Source organism: Choloepus didactylus, chromosome Y (assembly GCF_015220235.1).
Source record: "Choloepus didactylus isolate mChoDid1 chromosome Y, mChoDid1.pri, whole genome shotgun sequence".
Lineage (NCBI taxonomy): Eukaryota > Metazoa > Chordata > Mammalia > Pilosa > Megalonychidae > Choloepus > Choloepus didactylus.
Window position 1 is genome coordinate 43,273,901 of NC_051335.1, and position 24,952 is coordinate 43,298,852.

Consider the following 24,952-nt stretch of genomic DNA (forward strand, 5'->3'; position numbering starts at 1 on the left):
AGAAGATACAAGTATCTGACCACATAGCAACTTTGAAAAGTAGAAACTACAGTAGATTTGATAAGCTATAGATAGATATACAGAAATAATTAAAAATTTTAAAAGTAAAAGTACCAAACCACCATGATCAGCTTACAACAGATAAAATTAACAAAATATAAATAAGAAAGGATTTAGAATACTTAATTACATAATCTCTATGGGGTAGATTATTATAGATTTGTAAATTCAGTATATTCTTTTCATTTGGCCAAAAAATGTAGTCCCTACTTTTTGGAGTGGTGGAACTATTCATTATCTTGGTTATGATGATAAATTCGACATTTGTCAAAGCCATGAAAGTGTATACATAAAGTAGATGATTTTATTGACTATGTATTCCATCTTAACAAAGTTGACATTTTAAAAAGGAATTAGGAAATACAACATTGTGGAAATCTTTATTGTGATGAAGGCAGTGCTAGACACTTTAAATTTACATCTCACATAAAATCTACAAGTTTATATAATCTAAGGAGGATTAAGTAATGTTCTGGAGAACATACTTCTAGAAGGTGTAAGAGCCAGGATATCAACACAGGTATGATTGACACTAAAGAACATGCCCAAATTTAATCTAGGAAAATAGGTAAGACTTCAGGATCCATGATGCAAAAGCTTTTTTTTCCCTTCAAATTTTGAATAACTGAACTAATATTATTTAAAATCTACAATCGAATTCTTAGTGTATTTTATTGTAAGTATCAAACACCTAAAATTACAGGTATTTGCACATACAGTATTTTCTTTCATATTCCAAGAGCACTGATAACATATTTTTCTCATTTTTAATTTTGGAAGAGATCCATAAAAAGTTGCAAAGATGTTATTGAGACTTCTTTGCATGGTTGTTAGCTCGTTTTCGTTCTCTAGTTACAGTACAATATGAAACTATAGACTATCAAAACAAGGAAATTGATGATGGAGTAAAGTTTATGTATTTATTTCTGCTTCATTTTATTACATGTATATTCTTATAACCACTTCTGTATTCTAGATATAGAACTATTGCATCACTGTAAAGATCTCTTGTGATCCATTGATAGTCACACTACCTCCTCAACCTCACCACCTTTTCCTAATCTCTTGCTGTTAGGAAAAGTTATAATAAATAAATATATAGAACCTTCAAGTTTGACTTTTTCTCACTCAGCATAATGCAGTTGAGCCATCTAGATTGTTCAGTTTATAAATAATTCATTTTTATTACCGAGTAATAGTGCATGCCATTGATTTGTTTAACCATTCTCCTTTTGTAGAGTATTTTAGTTGCTTCCAGTTTTTGACTGTTACAAACAAATTAAGATTGTGTACAGGTTTTTATATGGACATAAGTTTTCGGAAACATGATTAAAGAGCTGTATGGTTAGAGTACATTTATTTTTTTAAGAAACTGCCAAATTATTTTCTAAAATGGTTGTCCCATTTTGACCAGCATTGTAGGATATATTTTAGTTTCTCCCATATCACCAACTTTGGTATTGAAGGATGTCTTATTTTAGTAATTCTTGTGGTATTGTAGTTAAACTCATTGTGATCTTAATTTGTATTTCCCTAATGGATAGTGATATTGAACCCAGTGAAAACAATGATGAAAATTTGTGAGCAGCTCATCAGTGCAGAGAGTAATTAATACAACTGAAAACTTACGTTAGAAAAGAGAAAAGACAAATTTATAAACTAAGCACCCAACTGAAGATACTAGAAAAAGGTCACAATTAATAGAAGCAAGCAGGATGCAATAAGTAATAGTGATGAGACAATGAAACAGAAACCAGAAACAATGGAGAAAATCAGTGAAACAAAAAATCTTACTTCCCTAAAAGATCAATAAAACTGACAAACCTCTGGAAAAACATGGGAAAAAAAAGAAAAATGAGAAGACGAATTTATTAGTACTGAGAGTTAAATAGGGTACCATACAGTACCTAATAAAAAGGGAATACCACGAACAGCTCAAAACGCATGAATTGGACAACTTAAATGAAATGGTGGAACTATTAGCAAAAACTAATTAGAAGTAGATAATTTGAATAGTTCTCTAGCTATTAAAAGAATTGAATTCTTAATTAAAAATTTGCCAGAGAACCCTACCACATATTTAAAGAACTCACACCATTGCTATGCCACAGGAGAACCTTACCAGTATACTTCAGTAAGTATCACCCTGATACCAAAAATCAAACAGAGAACAACAAAAAAGAAAGCCATAGCCCATATTCTCTCATAAATAAATATAGATACAATTAGTATTTACAAAGCACTAGCAGATAGGATTCAGTAATTTAGAAAAGAATTATACATCATTATCAACTCAGGTTTATTCCAGTGAAACAAGGCTTGTCCAATATTCAAGTCATTCAGTGTACCGTGATCATAGGTAAACGGAAGAAAATTGTATAATGTAAATTGATGAAGACTAGAACATCTGACAAAATGGAGCACTTAAAACTCTCAGATAACGAGGAATAGAGAAGAATTTCCTCAATTTGATGAACAACCTTTGCAACAAACCTACAGCTAACATCAAAAAGGAGTGCATAGTTTCCTGTAAAATCGGGAACAAGAAAGTGATGCTCTTATTACTGCCATTTTGCATAGTGATACAATTTCATGTCATGGGGCAAGAAAAGGAAATAAAGACATACAGATTGGAAAGATCAGAAAACTATTTACACATGACATGATTGCCTTTGGAGAAAATCCCAAGGGAAATACAAAAACCCTTAAGCAAATTTACCAGGGTTGCAGAATACATAGTCAAGATTCAAAAATCATTGGTAATTCTATATACCACTAATAAACCTGTGGACAGTAAGATTAATATATAAAACCTTTTAGATCTCAGAAAATGACATACTTAAGTGTAAACATGTACAGAACTTGTATGGTGAAACTTATACAATTCTGATGAAAGAAGTCAGGTATCTAAATGGAAAAACCTGTGTTCATGGATTGGAAACACAACAAAGTAAAGATGTAAGTTATGCTCAAATTGATAATTCACATTTAATGAAATTCTTATTAAAATCACAACAAGGTTAATGAAATTTTGAAATAACAGGAGCTACAATGGCTAAAATAATTTTGAAAAATGATAAAATGGGAATCATTCAACCAAATTTCAAGAAATAGCTACTACAATCAAGACAACTGGTACTGGTGAAGGGAAAGATAACAGTAGAATAGAGTAGAATAATCCAGAAATAGACTCACAGATAAGTTTTGATAAAGGTACAAAAAATAATTCAGTGAGGGAAGGATAGTGTTCTTAGTCATATGGCATGGAGTAATTGGATGTTTATAGGCGATTAAATGAGTCCAGTGCTAAGCCTCACCTTATAAGAAAATTAACTCAAACTGGATCAGAAAAACTAAAAAATGTTGAAGAACAAATAGGAGAACATCCTGGGGACACATAACTTTGTAAGGAGTTCTTAACCTTATACCAAAGTGTGATACATGAAAAAAAAATTGGTCAATTGGGCTTCATCAAAATAAAAAAGGTCTTTGTCCTACAAAAGATCCTGTTCAGAAGATCAAAAGACGAGTGTAGACTGGTAGATAATATTTGCAGGTTGCATGTTTATTGTGGTACTCAACATCTAGAATATATAAAGACCTCTCAGAACTCATCTGTGAAAAACAACCCAAATAGGGAATATGCAGAAGACATGAAGAGGGTTTACAGATGAGAAGTACAGTTTTTTATAATTCATTAGGTTTTAGCTTTTATTTCGATGATATTCCTAGTGTAAATTCTGTGAATTCTGTATCTTCATCACTTTGATTGTAATTTGGGGTTATTCAAAGCTTACTAGAGTCTTTTGTCTGTGTAAGTCGTTTCTGCACAGAGCTAATTTCATTTGTTCTGGAATGATTTTCAGTCATTTTATTTTTAGCTGGTAATCTTATTTTATAGTCTTTCAAACACTTTGTAGCAATAGGAATTATTTTAGCAATTTAAATTTTAGGAAATCTATGACTTGCACATTTAAATATTGTTTGATCTGGTTGTTATTTCTCAGTTGTTAGACATGTTTCCTTTGTTGACTGTCCTGGCCTTGATATTTTAATGGTTACTATGCTGAATGGTGCGGCAGTGATGGATGCAGCTCTTCTGTTAATAGGTAAGTAGCATCAGAATTGATCTGAACAGATCATTGTGGAGCAGATCCAAAACAGAATATTTAAAGGGGAATTAGGACCTCTAAGGGCATACCTATTACTTATCTTGGATGACAAAAATGGGAGCTGTAAAATGGTCCAGGATAATCTCTGCCTTCCAACTATTCTTAAAATACCAAAGATAGCCCTATGGGTTTTTTGTGAGAATTCTTGTGGTATAGTATACAAGAAAAAAAAGTTACAGGGCATTTTTAGTTCTACTTACATTAAGTAACAGATGAGGGGATTTATTGTTTTAATTTGAATTTTATGTACGAAAGTATGTTGGGTGATTTTCGTGTCTCTGGGCTGTCTGCTGCATTATTGAAATAATATAATTTTATTTATGGGAAGTGCTAAGTCTAGGCCTCTGTGGTGGTATACAAGGGTAGAATTGTGCTTTCATCCCTAAGTGAGCTCTTCAGAGATTTTGTTGTTAGAGGCTATAATTTTCCCTTTGTGCATAGTAGAATGCACCTGGGGAAGATGATCCTTGGAATGCTAAACAAAACGTTTTCCTTTAAAACACAGTTGGCTGTCCTCCCAGATAGGTGTTTTCCCCCTTGTTAGAGAAGAATTTTGAATTGTATTTGTTATCTATTGTAGTGTAAGACTTTGCTCCCAAAGTGAGTGGCTTAAAACCACAAAAATTAGTATTTTACAGTTTCTGTGTGTCAGGAATTTGGGTGTCTCTGCAGAGATGCGATTATTTCAACACTTTTCTGGTGCTGGAGAATCTGCTTTTATGCTCACTCAGGCCTTTTTTTCCTCTTTATTTAGGCCTTTCCTTAAATTATCAGAGTAATCATCATGGCATGGCAACTGGTGTTTTGGGAGTCTTAGAGCCCTCAGATTGCAAGCTGGTCTTTAACCTAATTTGAGAAATGACTTCCCATCACTTTTGCATACTCTGTTTTGTTAGAAGTGTGTCAGTAGGTTCATCCCACACTTTGGGTGGGGGTAGGGAGGCGTAGTTCATAAGGGAGTAAATATCAAAAGATGAGGTTACTGAGGGCCATTTTAGCAGACTCTCTGGCTCAGTAGACCTGCATGGTTATAATTCATACGGAGTATTAAGCATCTTCCCCTCCTAATCCTTCCACCCTTCAGGAGCTAGACTGGACCTGTACCAAATCATCTGAGAGATTGAATGGAGCTAGAGGGCTATATCTAGTGCCTAAACAAAAGTTGAGGGTATATCTGAGGAGCCAGACTTGTTAATTACAATCATTGTGCTTGGGATCAGGAATGGGAGTAAAAGGCTGGGAGGATCTAGAGAAAATGGTGTTGGAGTACAAGCAGGGACACACAAAGACACTTGGCAGCAGTGTTCCAGAATTTGCCTTGAGTACGGGTAGGATATCCAAAGGTTATTTTACTAGGTGCCAGGTAATTTTCATTACTAATCTTTCTTTTTTTACTTAAAAAATTTTAAATTTTAAATTTAGCTGGTAATGCATCTGGTCCTCACCCTCAGAGTTCTGAGCACCTGGCTGCTATAGAAATCATCAAGCTGAAACATATTTTGATTCTACAAAATAAAATTGATTTGGTAAAAGAAAGTCAAGGTAAAGAACAGTATGAACAGATCCTTGCATTTGTATGAGGTAAGAAACTGTATTATGTATTTTACCTAAGTACTTCGAAAGGCGTGTAATGTAATAGATTATGTAAAACTGAATTTTGGGGTCATATGTCCTACTTACACAATGTTTAACACTTTGTTACTTTTAGCAACGTGATACAAGCAGTAAGATCAGTTTCTGAATTTTATATATTGAAGTATGTTTTAACTAGTAATGAAGTTGTTTTGAAAACTTTATCATTTGAGTTAAAAAAAATCTTTCCAGTGATAGTGAAATGAATGGAACCGTTTTGTTGCTGTTGGCTTGCTTTTTAATTATTCTGTCATTATGTCTTCTCAATGAGTAGCTCTTTTCAGAATTGAAACTGACAATGATTTTTTTTAATCTTTATAGAATTCCTTTCTTTAACAAGAAAAGGTATTCATTTTGGGGAAGGCGTAATGCATGTTATTTTTGACATTTGATTTCTTAGACTTATTTCTTTTTAGATTGACTTTATGAACTCGGTTACATGGTAAAGAAAAGAAGTTATGTGTATAAAATCTCATTATACTTGATCCCATTCCTTTGATCAGTCTGTTAATTAGTAGGGAGCAAATTGTGTATATGTCAGAAGTCTTTGAGAGGAAAGGAATATGTAAATGTGATTTATAATTGATATTCTTGAGGTGTAAATTACGTTACCAGCAATCTTTGCAACTGGCAGAGTCTTTCCTAGTAGTGCTACTATTTATCCCTTTATAAATACTATATATATATATATATATATATATATATACTTTTATTGATTGATTGATGTATTATTTTTTTCTCAAAGAGAAATTATTAATTTTTCTCAAAGAGAATAGTGTTTTTCAGATGGAAAAACAAGAGAGTATTGTGGTCTTTCTAAATTGTCACTTTACACCTGTTGCTGTGATTTGTATAGGAGTGTTGGGGCATCTTAACTATTTTAATAATTTTAACTGGTTTATGTTAACAGATGTATAGAAAAATGTCTCAAACTGAAGAATTTTGATCTTTTTGAATTTTGTTGCAATAGGTACAGTAGCGGAAGGAGCTCCTATTATTCCAATTTCTGCTCAGTTGAAATACAATACTGAAGTTGTCTTTGAGTATATAGTAAAGAAAATTTCAGTACCTCTGAGAGACTTTGTTTCAGAACCCTGACTTATTGGTAAGGACTTTAAACTGTTCTTTAACTATTGACTTTGTCTTTTCTGTACCATTGATTACCTTTTTTTTTTAATGCTATTTTATTGAACTGTATTCACAGACCATATAATCCATCCAAAGTAATAGTCATTGGCTCACAGTATCATCACATAGTTGAACATTCATCACCACAATCAATTTTAGAACATTTTTCATTACTCCAAATATATATATATATATATATATATATATATGTATATATGTTTAAATATCTGTATATATAAAAGAAAAAATAATACCTCAAGTATCCCATACTTTATCCCTCCCAATTACTTATTTATATTTTTCTGTCTTTATTACTCATCTGCCCATTTCCTGGATCCAGGGAATGTCAGTTACAGGGTTTTCATAATCACACATCACGTCATAAAATCTATGTAGATAGTCATCATCAAGAATCAAGGCTACTGCATTACAGTGCAACAGTTTCAGATGTTTCCTTCTAATTATTCTAATACACTAGATACTTAAAGGAATAACTATATAACCTTAAGAATAACCTCCAGATCGACCTCTTGACTCTATTTGAAATCTCTTAGCCGCTGAAACTTTGTTTTATTTTTTTTCTGCTTTTTTGTCAAGAAGGCTTCCTCACTCCCACATTACAGGGCCAGCCAGGCTCATCCCTGGGAGTTGTGTCCCACATTGCTATGGAGACTCACACCCTTGGGGGTCAAGTCTCAACATAGAGTGGATTTGATTTTTTTTAAGAATGTTTCCTATTATTGACTTTGCACAGATAAGATAAAATTACAGTCTCCAAACAATTTTTGAATTTTAAAAAAGAATATTTTATTCAATCCAAGGACAGTATTACATTTAGAATTCATTGGATTGAAATTAGAATTTATATATAAATTGTAATTGATTTACTCTAAGATTGTATTGGCAATGCTAGATTCCACAACTAGATGAGGACGAGAATTAGAATATCGTAGGAATTGTTTATCATTTTGTGCTCAGTGTATGATATGTAATTTGATTAAGATTGGAGTAATACAGTGTCTTTGGAAAATAATAAATGAGGAATAGGATGTTAGTGCTTTTGTGCAAATGAATTCACTGTGCCAATTGAAAGATTTTCATGTTCCTTTCATTTTAATTTGTTTACAGTACCAATATCGAGATAGGTTGATATTGTAAGCATTTGAGTTCTACACAAAAATGTAAAATCATTCTCTGAATGGACATTTGAGACACTCTCGGCCTTCATCCAGGCCTATTATGTGGTTTATGGAAAATATTCTTTTGGGCGATTGTGGTGTGTGTTCCCTTTGTTAAGGATCATGGCTCTCTGCACCAACAAAACACAGAGTTATTTTGTGTGTGCATGTGTTTTAATGTAATTTTATTGAAATATATTCATATACCATACAATCATCCAAAGTGTACAGTTGTTCACAGTTTCATCATATAGTTTTGCATTCCATACCACAATCAATGTTTGAACATTTTCATCACTCCAAAAAATAAAAACGAAAATAAGAATAAAAGTAAGAGAACATTTAAAACATCCTGTACCCCTTCTCCCTCCTCATTTACTTTTCTTTTAATTGAAGTGTATTCACATATAGTACAGTCATCCAGAATGTAAAGAAGTTGTTCATAGTATCATCATAGTGTTGTGCATTCTTTACCACAGTCAATTTTTGAACATTTTTTTTTGTTACTCCAAAAAATAAAAATAAGAATCAAAATAAAGTTGAATGAACACTCTAAATATCCCACATCCCCTTCCTCCATATTATTAATTTACTTTTTTGTCCCCATTTTTTCTACTCGTTTGTCTATACATTGGGTACAGGGAGTGTGAGCGTAAGGTTTCCACAGTCACACAGTCACACCTTATAAGCTATATAGTTATATGCTTGCCTTCAACATATCTCTGATACCAGATTGCAATTCAGCAATTTCAGATAATTCTTTCTAACTATTCTAATAAACCAAAAATGGGTATCTATATGAGTCATCTCCAGAATTACCTCTTGACTCCATTTGAAATCTCACAGCCATTGAAACTTTATTTTGTTTCAGTTCTCGTCCCCCTTTTTGGTCCAAAAGGCTTTCTCAGTCACACTATGCAGGGTCCAGGCTCATTCCTGGGAGTCACGTTCCACATTTCCAGGGAAGTTAATACCTCTGGGAGTCATGTCCCCCTTAGTGGGGAGGATGGTGAATTTACTAGAGGCCACAGCTGAGCAACAAAGGAGGCCCTCTGGGGGTGACTCCTAGGCACAATGTATGAGTAGGATTAGCCTTTCCTTTGTAGTATCAAGTTTTGGAAGGGCAAGCTTCAAGATCGAGGGCTCTGCCCATCAAGCTAGTAGTTGCCAGTGCTTGCGAGAATATGAGGAATTCCCCATGTGGCGAAGTTTAGTATTTCCGTATTTTTCCACAGTCCTTCAAGGGAGCTGTTCTAGTTTGCTAATGCTGCTGGAATGCAAAACACCAGAAATGGATTGACTTTTATAAAAGGCGGTTTATTTGGTTACACGGTTACAGTCTTAAGGCCATAAAGTGTCCAACAGCAAAGGGTACCTTCACTGTAGAAGGGCCATTGCCATCCGAAAAATCTCTGTTAGCTGGGAAGAGATGTGGCTGGCGTCTGCTTGCTCCTGGGTTGTGTTTCAAAATGGTGTTCTCTAAAATGTCTGCATCAGCTTTGAACGGCTGTCTTCAAAATGGCAGTCTCAGCTCCAGCTAGCTATGAGCTGCTCCTGTCTGAGCTTACACAGTGCTCTAATAAACTAAAAAAGTCCCACACTGAATGGGCAGAGCCACACCTCCATGGAAATTATTCAGAGTTATTACCTAAAGTTGGGTGGGTCACATCTCCATTGACACTGAACCAATAGGTTCCAATCCAATCCCTACTAATACGCGCCCCCACAAGAATGCATTAAACAACCTGGCTTTTTCTAGGAGACGTAATATATACAAACTGGTACAGGAGTTTTGTAAAAACTTTTTATTCTCTGTCCAGATTACTCTGGGTTAAATCAGTGGGTCAGGCTTTATGCTCACCTGTACAAACAACAAGGTCTCACTCCCTAGTCAAGGTTCTATACAGTCATGGCATTTGTGTAAACTGACCATACAAGTTAAATTGTACATTGTGCTACATAAAATACAGATTTCGCACCATATAACCATCTCTTCCCTTGGTCCCACACAGAAGTCAAAGTTCCAAAACTTAGTTAGTAACGTCTTGTACCCTTTAGTCTAATCTACCTGAATCTCAGCCCTCCATTTTGTTCACATTTCTGCTTGAAGTCTAATCTCCTTTTCAGCCTCTGTAGCTGTTGATTTCATGGGGCAATGCTGTAACTCACAGCTGCCGAACCATGGCCCCGAGTCCCAGGTGCCACACAGACACCTGAAGCTCCAGGGATGACACTGTCAACACACAGCTCAGAATCCCTCCAATTTAGAATTAACTGTTACAACTCATGAATAAATGTGACTGCTGTAGGAGCTTACCATCTAGGAACCTCCACACAAGCCTTCCCCTTACAGCCCATGCTCCCAGATTCAGTTCTTAGAGTTTACACACTGTTACTAGTCCATATTAGTGAGGCTTTATAATGTTTGTGCTTTCAATTCTGCTTTTACTCAGCCTGCTGTCCTCATAGTCCATTCACCTCACTGCATACCTGACAACTTCATTCTTTCTTGCTGCTCCTTCATGCAAAAACATTGTTATATTTGTACATTTAATCACACATGTTGACCACTCTAAGTTTCCCCAAGTTATATGGTCCCAGTCCTTAACTTCTGTCTTTACTTCTGGTCATACAGATCGCTAACTTTCCTCTTTCAACCATATTCAAAGTCATCTTTTTTCAGTGTACTTACAGTATTGTGCTACCATCACACTGTATTGTTCTATCCATTTTTTAATCTTCATTTTATTGAGAGATACTCACATACCACACAGTCATACAAAACAAATCGTACATTCGATTGTTCACAGTACCATTACATAGTTGTACATTCATCACCTAAATCAATCCCTGACACCTTCATTAGCACACACACAAAAATAACAGTAATAATAATTAAACTGAAAAAGAGCAATTGAAGTGAAAAAGAACACTGGGTACCTTTGTCTGTTTGTTTGTTTGTTTTCTTCCCCTATTTTTCTACTCATCCATCCATAAACTAGACAAAAGGGAGTGTGGTCCTTATGGCTTTCCCAATCCCATTGTCACCCCTTATAAGCTACATTTTTATACAATTGTCTTCAAGATTTATGGGTTCTGGGTTGTAGTTTGATAGTTTCAGGTATCCACCACCAGCTACCCCAATTCTTTAGAACCTAAAAAGGGTTGTCTAAAGTGTGCGTAAGAATGCCCACCAGAGTGACCTCTCAGCTCCTTTTGGAATCTCTCTGCCACTGAAGCTTATTTCATTTCCTTTCACATCCCCCTTTTGGTCAAGAAGATGTTCTCCGTTCCATGATGCCAGGTCTACATTCCTCCCCAGGAGTCATATTCCACATTGCCAGGGAGATTCACTCCCCTGGGTGTCTGATCTCTATCCAGTTTTAAATCTCTGTAATCAATCCTGTAGAACATTCTGTATTCCTTCAACATTGAATGTCCAGTCTCTTCCCTCTGTCTCCTGCTATCTTTATTTCTACACGCTTCTCCAAACCTCTCTCTCCTGTCTTTTCCTGTCTGTCTGTAGCACTCCCTTTAGTATTACCTGTGAAGGAGGTCTCCTGTTCACGAACTCTCTCGGTGTCTGTCTGTAAATATTTTAAACTCTCCCTCATATTTGAAGGACGGTTGTGCTGGTATAGGATTGGCAGATTTTCTCTTTCATTATCTTGAGTATGTCACACTACTGCTTTCTTGCCTTCATGGTTTTTGTTGAGAGATCCATACTTAGTCTTTTCGAGCTTCCCTTGTGTGTTATGGCTTGCTTTTCTCTTGGCTGCTTTTGGAATTCTCTCTTTGTCTTTGACATTTGAAAATCTGATTAGTAAGTGTCTTGGAGTAGGTTTGTTTGGATCAATTCTGTTTGGGGTATGCTGTGCCTCTTGGACCTGTAATTTTATGTCTTTCATAAGAGTTGGGAAATTTTCATTGATCATTTCCTTTATTATTTCTTCTGCTGCTTTTTCCTTCTCTTCTCCTTCTGGGACACCTGTAATGCGTGTATTCATGTACTTTGTGTTGTCTTTCAGTTCCCTGAGACCGTGTTCATATTTTTCCATTCTTTTCCCTATCTTTTCTTCTGTGTGCAGGATTTCAGATGTCCTATCCTCCATCTCACTGATCTTTTCTTCTGCCTTTCTAAGTCGGCTGTTGTATGTCTCCATCTCCTACTATTGTGCCTTTCATTCCCATAAATTCTGCCATTGTTTTTTTGAGCTTACTAACTTCCTTACAATCACCAGTAACTTCTTTATATCCTTTATCTCTTTGTCACATTCTCTATCACCTCATTGATTTGATTTAAAGATTTGTTTAAACATCTGTACTTTTAGTTGTTTCGACTCCTGAATCTCAGTTGAAATGTTAGTTTCTCCCTTTGACTGGGCTTTATCTTCCCATTTCCTGATGCGGTTCGTGATTTTCTGCTCTTCTGACATGGTTTTCTTGAGCGGTTTATTCTGGAGGTTGTTTTCTCTCGTTTGTGTGAGGTTTTCTTGTTGGTTGATTCTGATCTCTATCTTGTCTTTGTTTCTCTCCTGGCCAGTTGTCAGATTCGCTCTGCTCCCCAATTCTTCCCTCCAAAATCAGGTGGCCATTGTGGCCTGCCACTAGGATGGGAGGTAGGCACTGGTCACCCCAGCAAGTTCACTGTGTGTGGTATTACAAATCTGTTGGCTTCCAGTGGTGCTCTGTTTTCTACCAGCTAGTAAGACCTGGGTTTGTTTTGGGTCCCTGCTTAACAGTTGGGTCTTCCCTGTTTCGCAGCCAAACAGTGCTGGTTTTCTGTACAGGGCGTGTGGACCTGCTTCTGTGTTCCTGTGAAAGGGCTGTCCAGCACTTGGCTTTATTGGTAACTTAGTCATCCTCAGAAGCTGTTCTGCCTTGGAGCTCAGCCGCTGACTGCTGCTGCTTTCAAGGATGAAGATGGGCTTTCATACCCTGGGCTGAAAATTCATCTATGTCTGCATTTTTTCAGTCTGTTTACCCTTCACTGATCTGGGCCTTGAATTGTCCTCCCGTCCACCAGGTCTTCAAACATTGAGGGTATTTTTCACTGTTGTGAGGTTTCAAAATCTATGTCCCCTGTGAGAGGGGTCCCATCTGATGCTTCTGTACCTTTTCCGCACAGAAAGACAACTGAGTAGTCTGGGATGGAAAATTCCTACCCAATATTTCTTCTCTTTCTTCAGTTCAGCATTTGCAGGGTCTTACTCAGTTTATGTCCTCCTCCAGCATTTTAAACAATTCAGTTTTGTCCCTTTTTTCCGTTGAATCTCTGAAGAAAAGTTTTCAGTAGCTGTTTATGTCACCATATTGATGATGTCACCTCCTGTTTTGTGTATTTAAAACTAATTTTTTATTCCAAAGGTGATACGATATAAAAATACATAAAGAAAAAAAATCAGTATCCTTGAAGTAAACTGGTATATTATTGCCATACCTCTTTCCCTCTGTTCATGTTCTCATATAAGCATGCATATGCATGTACTTTTCTCTCTCTTGTTTTTCAAATGGTAATGGGATTGTATTTTGGGCATTAATATTGTATGTTAATGTATATACTGCAACATGTTACTTATTGATCAAGTTATTTTCACTTTTCCACTGTAACAGAATAGTAAGCATTGGAATAATAATGATTTACTTTGCTACAAAGTCACCACAAATCTAGTCATTTTGAAAATTGACTTGGAAAAATATTTATTTTAATTAAAAAAATAAAATGAGCTTTAATGTTTGTTTTTTTCCCCCTTTCTGTCCCTCCTTAATCCCAGTTATTAGATTCTTTGATGTAAACAAACCAGGCTGTGAGGTCGATGACCTCAAGGGAGGTGTAGCTGGTGGTAGTATTTTAAAGGGAATACTAAAGGTAAATTTTTTTTAATCTCTTTTCTTCTTAAATAGAAAGAAAAGGTAAAACCAAATGAAACAGTAAAATTCTTTAAAAATGTACTTTTAATTTTAAAATGTATTAAAATATATTTTAAGTAATAAAGTACATTACATTTTTAATAATAGTTTTAAGTATGTCCTCTGTCTAAATGATAGGTTTGTGTTTTTCTTTTTAAAATTTTTATTTTGAAATCATTTCAAACTTCCCTAGTTGCAAAAGCAGTACAAAACACATGCAGAGGACTCTGACCTAAACACCTGTCTCCATATACCCAAATGCCAATTTTAACATTTTGTAACATTTTTTGTATCATTCTTTTTCTTTCCATCCATCCATCCATTTATGTGTTTTCTAAATATTTGACAATAGGTTGTGTACATCATGCTCCTTGAACACATAGTACTTCCATGTACATTTCCTAAGAACGAGTATATTCACTTATGTAAGTACAGTTATGAAGTTCATGAAATTTAATATTGACAAAAAGCTTACAGTCTTATGTGCCAGTGTTTTCATATATTCCAGAAACATCTTATTGGGCCTTTTCTCCTCCATTGTTAGATCCACTCTGGGATCAGATATTGCTTTTAATAGTTATTGTCACTTTAATCTCTCTCTTTTTAACCACTACCAAGCACACCATTCATTAGCAGAACTATCACATCACCCTAAATAGAAACCCCACTATATCCATTACATATTCATTCTCTATTCTGCCTGCTTCCCCAGCCCTGATAAACATATACTATATATCTATGAGTGCATACTCCAGATATTGTGTATAAATGCAGTCATATATAACTGTCCCTTTTTGTCTGTTTTATTTCATGCAGTAGTCTTCAGGTTCATCAATAGTAGTGTGTATCAGAACTGCATTCTTTTTTAAGGCTGAGTAATTCTCTATTATATACACCACAGGTTGTCTGTCTGTTCATTGCTGATGGAAATTTTGTTTCCTTCCACCTTTTGGTTATTATGAACAATGCTGCTGTGAACATTGGTATGCAAATATTTGTCTTTGAGTCCCTGCTTTCAGTTCGTAGTCCTAAGAATGGGATTCCTGGGTTATATGGAAGTTTTTAAGTTTAACTTGGAGGAAATACAGACTTCCCATAGCAGCTGCACCACTTTACATTGTACATTACCATTTGTTTGCCAACAGATTCTTTTTTTGTTTTAATAGACATCCTAGTGGAAATGAGATAGTTTCTCTCTGTGGTTTTGATATCTTTTTTTTTTTTTTTTTTTTGAGAAATGTCTTGTTTACATTCTTGGGCCTTATTTTATCTTTTTTGTTGTTGAGTAGGACTTCTTTAGATATATATTGGATATTAAAACCTTATCAGATACATGATTTCCATATATTTTCTCCTATTCTCTAGGTTATCTTTCTACTTTCTTGATAGTGGCCTTAGATGTGTACATTTCTAAAAATCTGAAGCCCAATTTATCTTTTTTCTTTTGTTCTTGTATTATACATAGTTCTGAGAAAGGTTCCCTATGTTTACTTTTAGCAGTTTTATAGTTTTAACTCTTATGTATAGGTCATTGATACATTTTGAGATAATTTTTATATATGGTATGAGGTATAGGGATTCCCTTTCATTCTTTTGCATATGCATATCTGGTTTTCCTGGGAACATAACATTGAAGAAATGATTCTTTCCCCATTGATCGGAATTGGCACCCTTGTTGAAGATCAGTTGGCCATTCATGTGTGTGTATATTTCTCTCTCAATTCTATTTCTCCCCTTGAGCTGGTGCCACCCTATTTTGATCACTGTAGCTTTGTAATAAGTGTTCAAATCGGGAAATAATGAGTACTACAACTTTGTTCTTTTTCAAAATAATTTTTGCTTCTCAGTATCCCTTGCCCTTTCATATGAATTTGATTATTGACTTTTCCATTTCTATGAAGAAGGCTAATGGAAATTTAATTGGTCTTTTAATTCTGTAAATTGCTCCAGATGGTACTGAAATCTTAACAATATTAAGTCTTCATTTCTTTTGGTCTTTTAAAATTTCTTTCAGTAATGGTTTATATTTTTCTGCATGTTTCTCTCACATATCCTTACTTAAATTTATTCTTAGATTATTTGCTTATGATTTTAGTTATTGTAAATGGAATTTTTTCCTTGATTGCCTTTTCATATTGTTCATTAGTGGTGTGTGGAAACACTTATGATTTTTGTGCATTGATCTTGTATTCTGCCAACTTTGCTGAATATATTTATTAGATCTAGTTGCTTTCCTGTGGATTATTCTGGATTTTCTAAATAAGGGATCATGTCATCTGCTAGTTAAGGGTAGTTTTATTACTTCCTTTTTCATTGCAAAGCTGAAATAAAAGTTGGGTGGCTTTTCTTTCTTACGTGATTGCCCTGTCTAGCACTCCATTACAATGTTGGGGATTAGTGGTGACAGGGAGCATACTTGTTTTGTTCTTGATCTTGGGGGTAAATATTCATTTTTTCACCATTGAGTATCTTATTAGCTGTGGGTTTTTCTACAAGACCTTTTTGTGTTGAGGAAGTCCCCTTTATTATTTGTTTACTAAGGGTTTTTTTTTTTATTTTAACCAAGAAAAGATGGTCAAGATTTGGCAAATGCTTTTACTGTTTCAGTTGAGATGATGATGTGGATTTTTTTTTTTTCCCCTTTCATTAAGACAGGAAGTCCATCACAATGATAGATTTTCCTCTGCTGAAACAAATCAGATTTGTTAAAGTAATTATTTACACTTGGGTGATGGTGGTTCCATAAGTCTTCCACATTTTCGTTTTCTTTGGTTTGTTTTTTTTAATACTTAACGTTTGAAATCATTCTTGCAAGTAAAGGAAGGATTGTCTTTTTAAAAGACGTCTAAGTCTTTGACTGTTACATATAAACAGTAATTGAGTTGTCCCAAATATATTAATTACTCATTTGTATGTTTTAGATGGGCCAGGAGATAGAAGTCAGACCTGGTATTGTTTCCAAAGATAGTGAAGGAAAACTCATATGTAAACCAATCTTTTCCAGAATTGTTTCACTTTTTGCAGAACACAATGATCTTCAGTATCCTACTCCAGGATTTATTGGTAGGAGTTTTATTCTCATCAGTAAGCTTGTATTTGTGGCTCTTCTTGGTACTTTTCATGTAAAATGCATTTCTGAAGATGTGTATAATTTGAGGTTTTAATTCAGTATGGAGTGGGTGAGGGGACATTGGTTAACTGATTTTAGATCGTAGCATGATTTTGCAAGTATGTAAAAAATTACTTTTAGTGTAGAGAATAATACATTTTGGTTTTATGTGTAGAATAACTTCAGCATTAAGAAAGTTTTATGATGTAGTTTTTAAAATCTGTTGCTGTACTTTTATCTATACAGATTTTGCAAAAGAAAATGGTTGCTTTTCAAGTATGTTTTTACCAGTGGCTATATTATCCAGAAATGTCACCTGGATTGTGACAAATCCTTTACATGGGGGATGGGAATAAAGGAAAAGGTAACTTCTGTTTTTAGGAATTATGGGAAGAATTTATGGGCTTTCTAATCCATTACCACTTAGTGTAATCACAATATTTAGAAAAAGACACGATCTTGTGGAGTTAATCAGAGGTGCTTACCATTTTTTTTTAAAGAAAAACACACTTTTATTTTGAAATGATTTTAGATTTATAGAAGAATTGTAAAGATATTACAGAGTATTCCTGTATGGCCTTCACCCAGCTTCCCCTAAAGACTACTTCTTACATAACCATTGAATATTTGTCAAAACCAACAACTTGATATCGGTACAATACAATTAGCTAAACTGCAGACTTTACTGCGATTTCACCAGTTTTTTTCCGGTAATGCCCTTTTTCTGTTCCAGGATTCAATCCACGATACCAGATTGTATTTAGAAGACCTAGTCTTTTTTTTTTTTTAATCATCATTTTATTGAGATATATTCACATACCACGCAGTCATACAAAACAAATCGTGCTTTCGATTGTTTACAGTACCATTACATAGTTGTACATTCATCACCTAAATCAATCCCTGACACCTTCATTAGCACACACACAAAAATAACAAGAATAATAATTAGAGTGAAAAAGAGCAATTGAAGTAAAAAAGAACACTGGGTACCTTTGTCTGTTTGTTTCCTTCCCCTATTTTTCTACTCATCCATCCCTAAACTAGACAAAGTGGAGTGTGGTCCTTATGGCTTTCCCAATCCCATTGTCACCCCTCATAAGCTACATTTTTATACAACTGTCTTCGAGATTCATGGGTTCTGGGTTGTAGTTTGATAGTTTCAGGTATCCACCACCAGCTACCCCAATTCTTTAGAACCTAAAAAGGGTTGTCTAAAGTGTGCGTAAGAGTGCCCACCAGAGCGACCTCTCGGCTCGTTTTGGAATCTCTCTGCCACTGAAGCTTATTTCATTTCCTTTCACATCTCCCTTTTGGTCAAGAAGATGTTCTCCATCCCACGATGCCGGGTCTACGTTCCTCCCCGGGAGTCATATTCTACGTTGCCAGGGAGATTCACTCCCCTGGGTGTCTGATCCCACGTAGGGGGGAAGGCAGTGATTTCACCTTTCAAGTTGGCTTAGCCAGAGAGAGAGGGCCACATCTGAGCAACAAAGAGGCATTCAGGAGGAGACTCTTAGGCACAAATAATAGGGAGGCCTAGCCTCTCCTCCGCAGCAACCGTCTTCCCAAGGGTAAAACTTACGGTAGAGGGCTCAACCCATCAAACCACCAGTCCCCTATGTCTGTGGTCATGTTAGCAACCATGGAGGTGGGACAGGCAAATACCCCTGCATCTCCACAGGCTCCTCAAGGGGGCACTACATCTTTTTTTTTTCCTTGTTTTTCTTTTTTTTTTTTTTTTAACTTTCCCTTCTTTTTTAAAATCAACTGTATGAAAAAAAAAAGTTAAAAAGAAAACAAACATACAATAAAAGAACATTTCAAAGAGACCATAACAAGGGAGTAAGAAAAAGACAACTAACCTAAGATAACTGCTTAACTTCCAACATGTTCCTACTTTACCCCAAGAAAGTTACATAATATAGCAACATTTCTGTGAACTTGTTCCTACTATATCCATCAGAAATTAACAGAGCATAGTCATTTCTGGGCATCCCCAGAACGTTAAATAGCTTATCTGTTCTTCTTGGATTATTGTTCCCCCTTCCTTAATTGCTCTCTACTGCTAGTTCCCCTACATTCTACATTATAAACCATTTGTTTTACATTTTTCAAAGTTCACATTAGTGGTAGCATATAATATTTCTCTTTTTTGTGCCTGGCTTATTTCGCTCAGCGTTATGTCTTCAAGGTTCATCCATGTTGTCGTATGTTTCACGAGATCGTTCCTTCTTACTGCCGCGTAGTATTCCATCGTGTGTATATACCACATTTTATTTATCCACTCATCTGTTGAAGGAGATTTGGGTTGTTTCCATCTCTTGGCAATTGTGAATAATGCTGCTATGAACATTGGCGTGCAGATAACTGTTCGTGTCACTGCTTTCCGATCTTCCGGGTATATACCGAGAAGTGCAATCGCTGGGTCGAATGGTAACTCTATATCTAGTTTTCTAAGGAACTGCCAGACTGACTTCCAGAGTGCCTGAACCATTATACAGTCCCACCAACAGTGAATAAGAGTTCCAATTTCTCCACATCCCCTCCAGCATTTGTAGTTTCCTGTTTGTTTAATGGCAGCCATTCTAACCGGTGTTAGATGGTATCTCATTGTGGTCTTAATTTGCATCTCTCTAATAGCTAGTGAAGCTGAACATTTTTTCATGTGTTTCTTGGCCATTTGTATTTCCTCTTCAGAGAACTGTCTTTTCATATCTTTTGCCCATTTTATAATTGGGCTGTCTGTACTATTGTCATTGAGTTGTAGGATTTCTTTGTATATGCAAGATATCGGTCTTTTGTCAGATACATGGTTTCCAAAAATTTTTTCCCATTGAGTTGGCTGCCTCTTTACCTTTTTGAGAAATTCCTTTGAGGTGCAGAAACTTCTAAGCTTGAGGAGTTCCCATTTATCTATTTTCTCTTTTGTTGCTTGTGCTTTGGGTGTAAAGTCTAGGAAGTGGCCGCCTAATACAAGGTCTTGAAGATGTTTTCCTACATTATCTTCTAGGAGTTTTATGGTACTTTCTTTTATATTGAGATCTTTGGTCCATTTTCAGTTAATTTTTGTGTAGAGGGTGAGGTGTAGGGGTCCTCTTTCATTCTTTTAGATATGGATATCCAACTCTCCCAGCCCCATTTGTTGAAAAGACCATTATGGCTCAGTTCAGTGACTTTGGGGTCCTTATCAAAGATCAGTCGGCCATAGATCTGAGGGTCTGTCTCTGAATTCTCAATTCGATTCCATTGATCTATATGTCTATCTTTGTGCCAGTACCATGCTGTTTTTGCAACTGTGGCTTTAGAATAAGCTTCAAAGTCAGGGAGTGTAAGTCCTCCCACTTCGTTTTTCTTTTTTAGAGTGTCTTTGGCAATTCGAGGCATCTTCCCTTTCCAAATAAATTTGATAACTAGCTTTTCCAAGTCTGCAAAGTAGGTTGTTGGAATTTTGATTGGGATTGCATTGAATCTGTAGATGAGTTTGAGTAGAATTGACATCTTAATGACATTTAGCCTTCCTGTCCATGAACATGGAATATTTTTGCGTCTTTTAAGGTCCCCTTCTATTTCTTTTAGTAGAGTTATGTAGTTTTCTTTGTATAGGTATTTTACATCTTTGGTTAAGTTTATTCCTAGGTACTTGATTTTTTAGTTGCTATTGAAAATGGTATCTTTTTCTTGAGTGTCTCTTCAGTTTGTTCATTTCTAGCATATAGAAACATTACTGACTTATGTGCATTAATCTTGTATCCCGCTACTTTGCTAAATTTGTTTATTAGCTGTAGTAGCTGTATCGTCGATTTCTCAGGGTTTTCTAGATATAAGATCATATCATCTGCAAACAATGACAGTTTTACTTCTTTTTTTCCAATTTGGATGCCTTTTATTTCTTTGTCTTGCCGGATTGCCCTGGCTAGCACTTCCAGCACAATATTGAATAACAGTGGTGACAGCGGGCATCCTTGTCTTGTTCCTGATCTTAGAGGGAAGGCTTTCAGTCTCTCACCATTGAGTACTATGCTGGCTGTGGGTTTTTCATATATGCTCTTTGTCATGTTGAGGAAGTTTCCTTCAATTCCTACCTTTTGAAGTGTTTTTATCAAAAAGGGATGTTGGATTTTGTCAAATGCTTTTTCAGCATCTATTGAGATGATCAATTGATTTTTCCCTTTCGAGTTTTTAATGTGTTGTAATACATTAATTGTTTTTCTTATGTTGAACCATCCTTGCATGCCTAGAATGAACCTCAGTTGGTCATGGTATATGATTTTTTTAATGTGTCTTTGGATTCGATTTGCAAGTATTTTGTTGAGGATTTTTGCATCTATATTCATTAGGGAGATTGGCCGGTAGTTTTCCTTTTTTGTAACATCTTTGCCTGGTTTTGGTATTAGATTGATGTTAGCTTCGTAAAATGAGTTAGGTAGTGTTCCATTTTCTTCAATGTTTTGAAAGAGTTTGAGTAAGATTGGTGTCAGTTCTTTCTGGAAAGTTTGGTAGAATTCCCCTGTGAAGCCATCTGGCCCTGGGCATTTATTTGTGGGAAGATTTTTGATGACTGATTGGATCTCTTTGCTTGTGATGGGTTGGTTGAGGTCTTCTATTTCTTCTCTGGTCAGTCTAGGTTGTTCATATGTTTCCAGGAAATTGTCCATTTCTTCTACGTTATCCAGTTTGTTGCCATACAGTTGTTCATAATATCCTCTTATAATTTTTTAATTGCTTCAGGATCTGCAGTTATGGCACCTTTTTCATTCATTATTTTGTTTATATGGGTCTTCTCTCTTTTTGATTTTGTCAGTCTAGCTAGGGGCTTGTCAATGTTGTTGATCTTCTCAAAGAACCAACTTTTGGTGATATTTATCCTCTATTGTTTTTTTGTTTCTCTATGTCATTTATTTCTGCTTTAATCCTTGTTATTTCTTTTCTTCTACTTGGTTTGGGATTGGTTTGCTGTTCATTTTCTAGCTTCTTCAGTTGATCCATTAGTTCTTTGATTTTGGCTCTTTCTTCCTTTTTAATATATGCATTTAGTGCTATAAATTTCCCCCTTAGCACTGCTTTTGCTGCATCCCATAGGTTTTGGTATGTTGTGTTCTCATTTTCATTCGTCTCTATATATTTAGCAATTTCTCTTGCTATTTCTTCTTTAACCCACTGATTGTTTAGGAGTGTGTTGTTTAACCTCCAGGTATTTGTGAATTTTCTAAGTCTCTGATGGTTATTGACTTCTAATTGTATTCCATTGTGGTCAGAGAATGTGCTTTGAATAATTTCAATCTTTTTAAATTTATTGAGGCTTGTTTTATGTCCCAGCATATGATCTATTCTGGAGAAAGTTCCGTGAGCACTAGAAAAGTATGTGTATCCTGGTGATTTGGGATGTAATGTCCTGTATATGTCTGCTAAATCTAATTCATTTATCAGATTGTTTAGGTGTTCAGTTTCCTTACTGGTCTTCTGTCTGGTTGATCTATCTATAGGAGAGAGTGATGTGTTGAAGTCTCCCACAATTATTGTGGAAACATCAATTGCTTCCTTTAGTTTTGCCAGTGTTTCTCTCATGTAGTTTGTGGCACCTTGATTGGGTTCATAACATTTATGATTGTTATTTCTTCTTGCTGAATTGCCCCTTTTATTAGTATGTAGTGGCCTTCTTTGTCTCTCAAAACATCCCTGCATTTGAAGTCTATTTTATCTGAGATTAATATTGCTACACCTGCTTTCTTTTGGCTGTAGCTTGCATGAAATATTTTTTTCCATCCTTTCACTTTCAGTTTCTTTGTGTCCCTGTGTCTAAGATGAGTCTCTTGTATGCAACATATTGATGGTTCATTTTTTTTGATCCATTCTGTGAATCTATATCTTTTAATTGGGGAGTTTAATCCATTTACATTCAACGTTATAACTGTGAAGGCATTTCTTGAATCGGCCATCTTATCCTTTGGTTTATGTTTGCCATATTTTTCCCTCTCTCTATTAATATCCTTTATTGTACCCATACCGAATCTCTTTAGTACTGAACCTTTCTCCAAGTCTCTCTGTCCTGTCTTTGTTTCTCTGTCTGTAGGGCTCCCTTTAGTATCTCCAGTAGGGCAGGTCTCTTGTTAGCAAATTCTCTCAGCATTTGTTTGTCTGTGAAAAATTTAAGCTCTCCCTCAAATTTGAAGGAGAGCTTTGCTGGATAAAGTATTCTTGGCTGGAAATTTTTCTCACTCAGAATTTTAAATATATCGTGCCACTGCCTTTTTGCCTCCATGGTGGCTGCTGAGTAGTCACTACTTAATCTTATGCTGTTTCCTTTGTATGTGGTGAATTGCTTTTCTCTTGCTGCTTTCAGAACTTGCTCCTTGTCTTCTGTGTTTGACAGTGTGATCAGTATATGTCTCGGAGTGGGTTTATTTGGATTTATTCTATTTGGAGTTCGCTGAGCATTTATGATTTGTTTATTTATGTTGTTTAGAAGATTTGGGAAGTTTTCCCCTACAATTGCTTTGAATACTCTTCCTAGACCTTTCCCTTTTTCTTCCCCTTCTGGGACACCAATGAATCTTATATTTGGACTTTTCATATTATCTATCATATCCCTGGGGTCCATTTCGATTTTTTCAATTTTTTCCCCATTCTTTCTTTTATGCTTTCATTTTCCATTCTGTCATCTTCTAGGTCACTGATTTGTTGTTCACCTTCCTCTAATCTTGTACTATGAGTGTCCAGAATCTTTTTAATTTGGTCAACAGTTTCTTTAATTTCCATAAGATCATCCATTTTTTTATTTAGTCTTGCAATGTCTTCTTTATGCTCTTCTAGAGTCTTCTTGATTTCCTTTATATCCCATACTATGGTCTCACTGTTCATCTTTAGTTCTTTGAGTAGCTGCTCTAGGTGCTGTGTCTATTCTGGTCTTTTGATTTGGGTGCTTGGGCTTGGGTTATCCATATCGTCTGGTTTTTTCATATGCTTTATAATTTTCTGTTGTTTTTGGCCTCGTGGCATTTGCTGAACTTGATAGGGTTCTTTTAGGGTTTGTAGGCCTATTGAAGTCCTTATCTCTAAATTATCAGATCTACAGCTTCGTGGAGTACACTTTCTCTAACTAACCAGCAGGTGGCGTCCACGAGCCACCTGTTCTCCACAAGCAAGTTCTCCCCTGCTTAGCCTTTTTGGTGAGTGGGGGAGTGATCTTGTGGGGCCCAATTGGTGTACCAAGCTTGCGTGTGTATTTGGTGTTGCCTGCCCTGTATGTGGGGCGTGTTTCTGGGCAGTCGGGGAGGGGCGGTGGCCCTAACAATCAAATCTCCCTGGTGATCCTAGAGTTTTAAAGCTGCTGCAATAGTCTAATCCTTCAGTTCAGTCCTGCCACAGTTTGTCTCTGCCACTGACCCACTAGTCCTTGGTATTGGCGTATGGCTCCTGAGACTTGCAAGTGGGCTCCTCTTCCAGGCTGTGCACCCCGGGTCCTCTGTTGAGGGATGATTGTGCTATGTCACAGGTGAGTGCCTTATCCCCCCAGGGCAGTTCTGGGCTGCTGGGCTGTGTAGGGAGGCTCCCAGTCTGCTCAAATGATGGCTGAATGGGGCTTTGTTAATTCACACTGCTCCACCTTCCCAACTCTGGGACAATCTGCTGAGGTTGCAGGGAAGGCTAATGTCCACGCCCGGTTTTGTGGTGTGTACCTGTTATTTGAAGCACTTCCGTCACACTGGGTTGTCTGGGGCATCTCTGGGCTATGGGGCTGGCGATGGGCAGGAGTGTTTCCT

The 24,952-nt window shown here is 36.0% G+C and overlaps 1 pseudogene; it reads left to right on the forward strand.

Annotated features, from left to right (window-relative positions):
- Positions 1-24,952, forward strand: part of LOC119524119 — an 81,644-nt pseudogene that overhangs the window by 2,505 nt on the left and 54,187 nt on the right.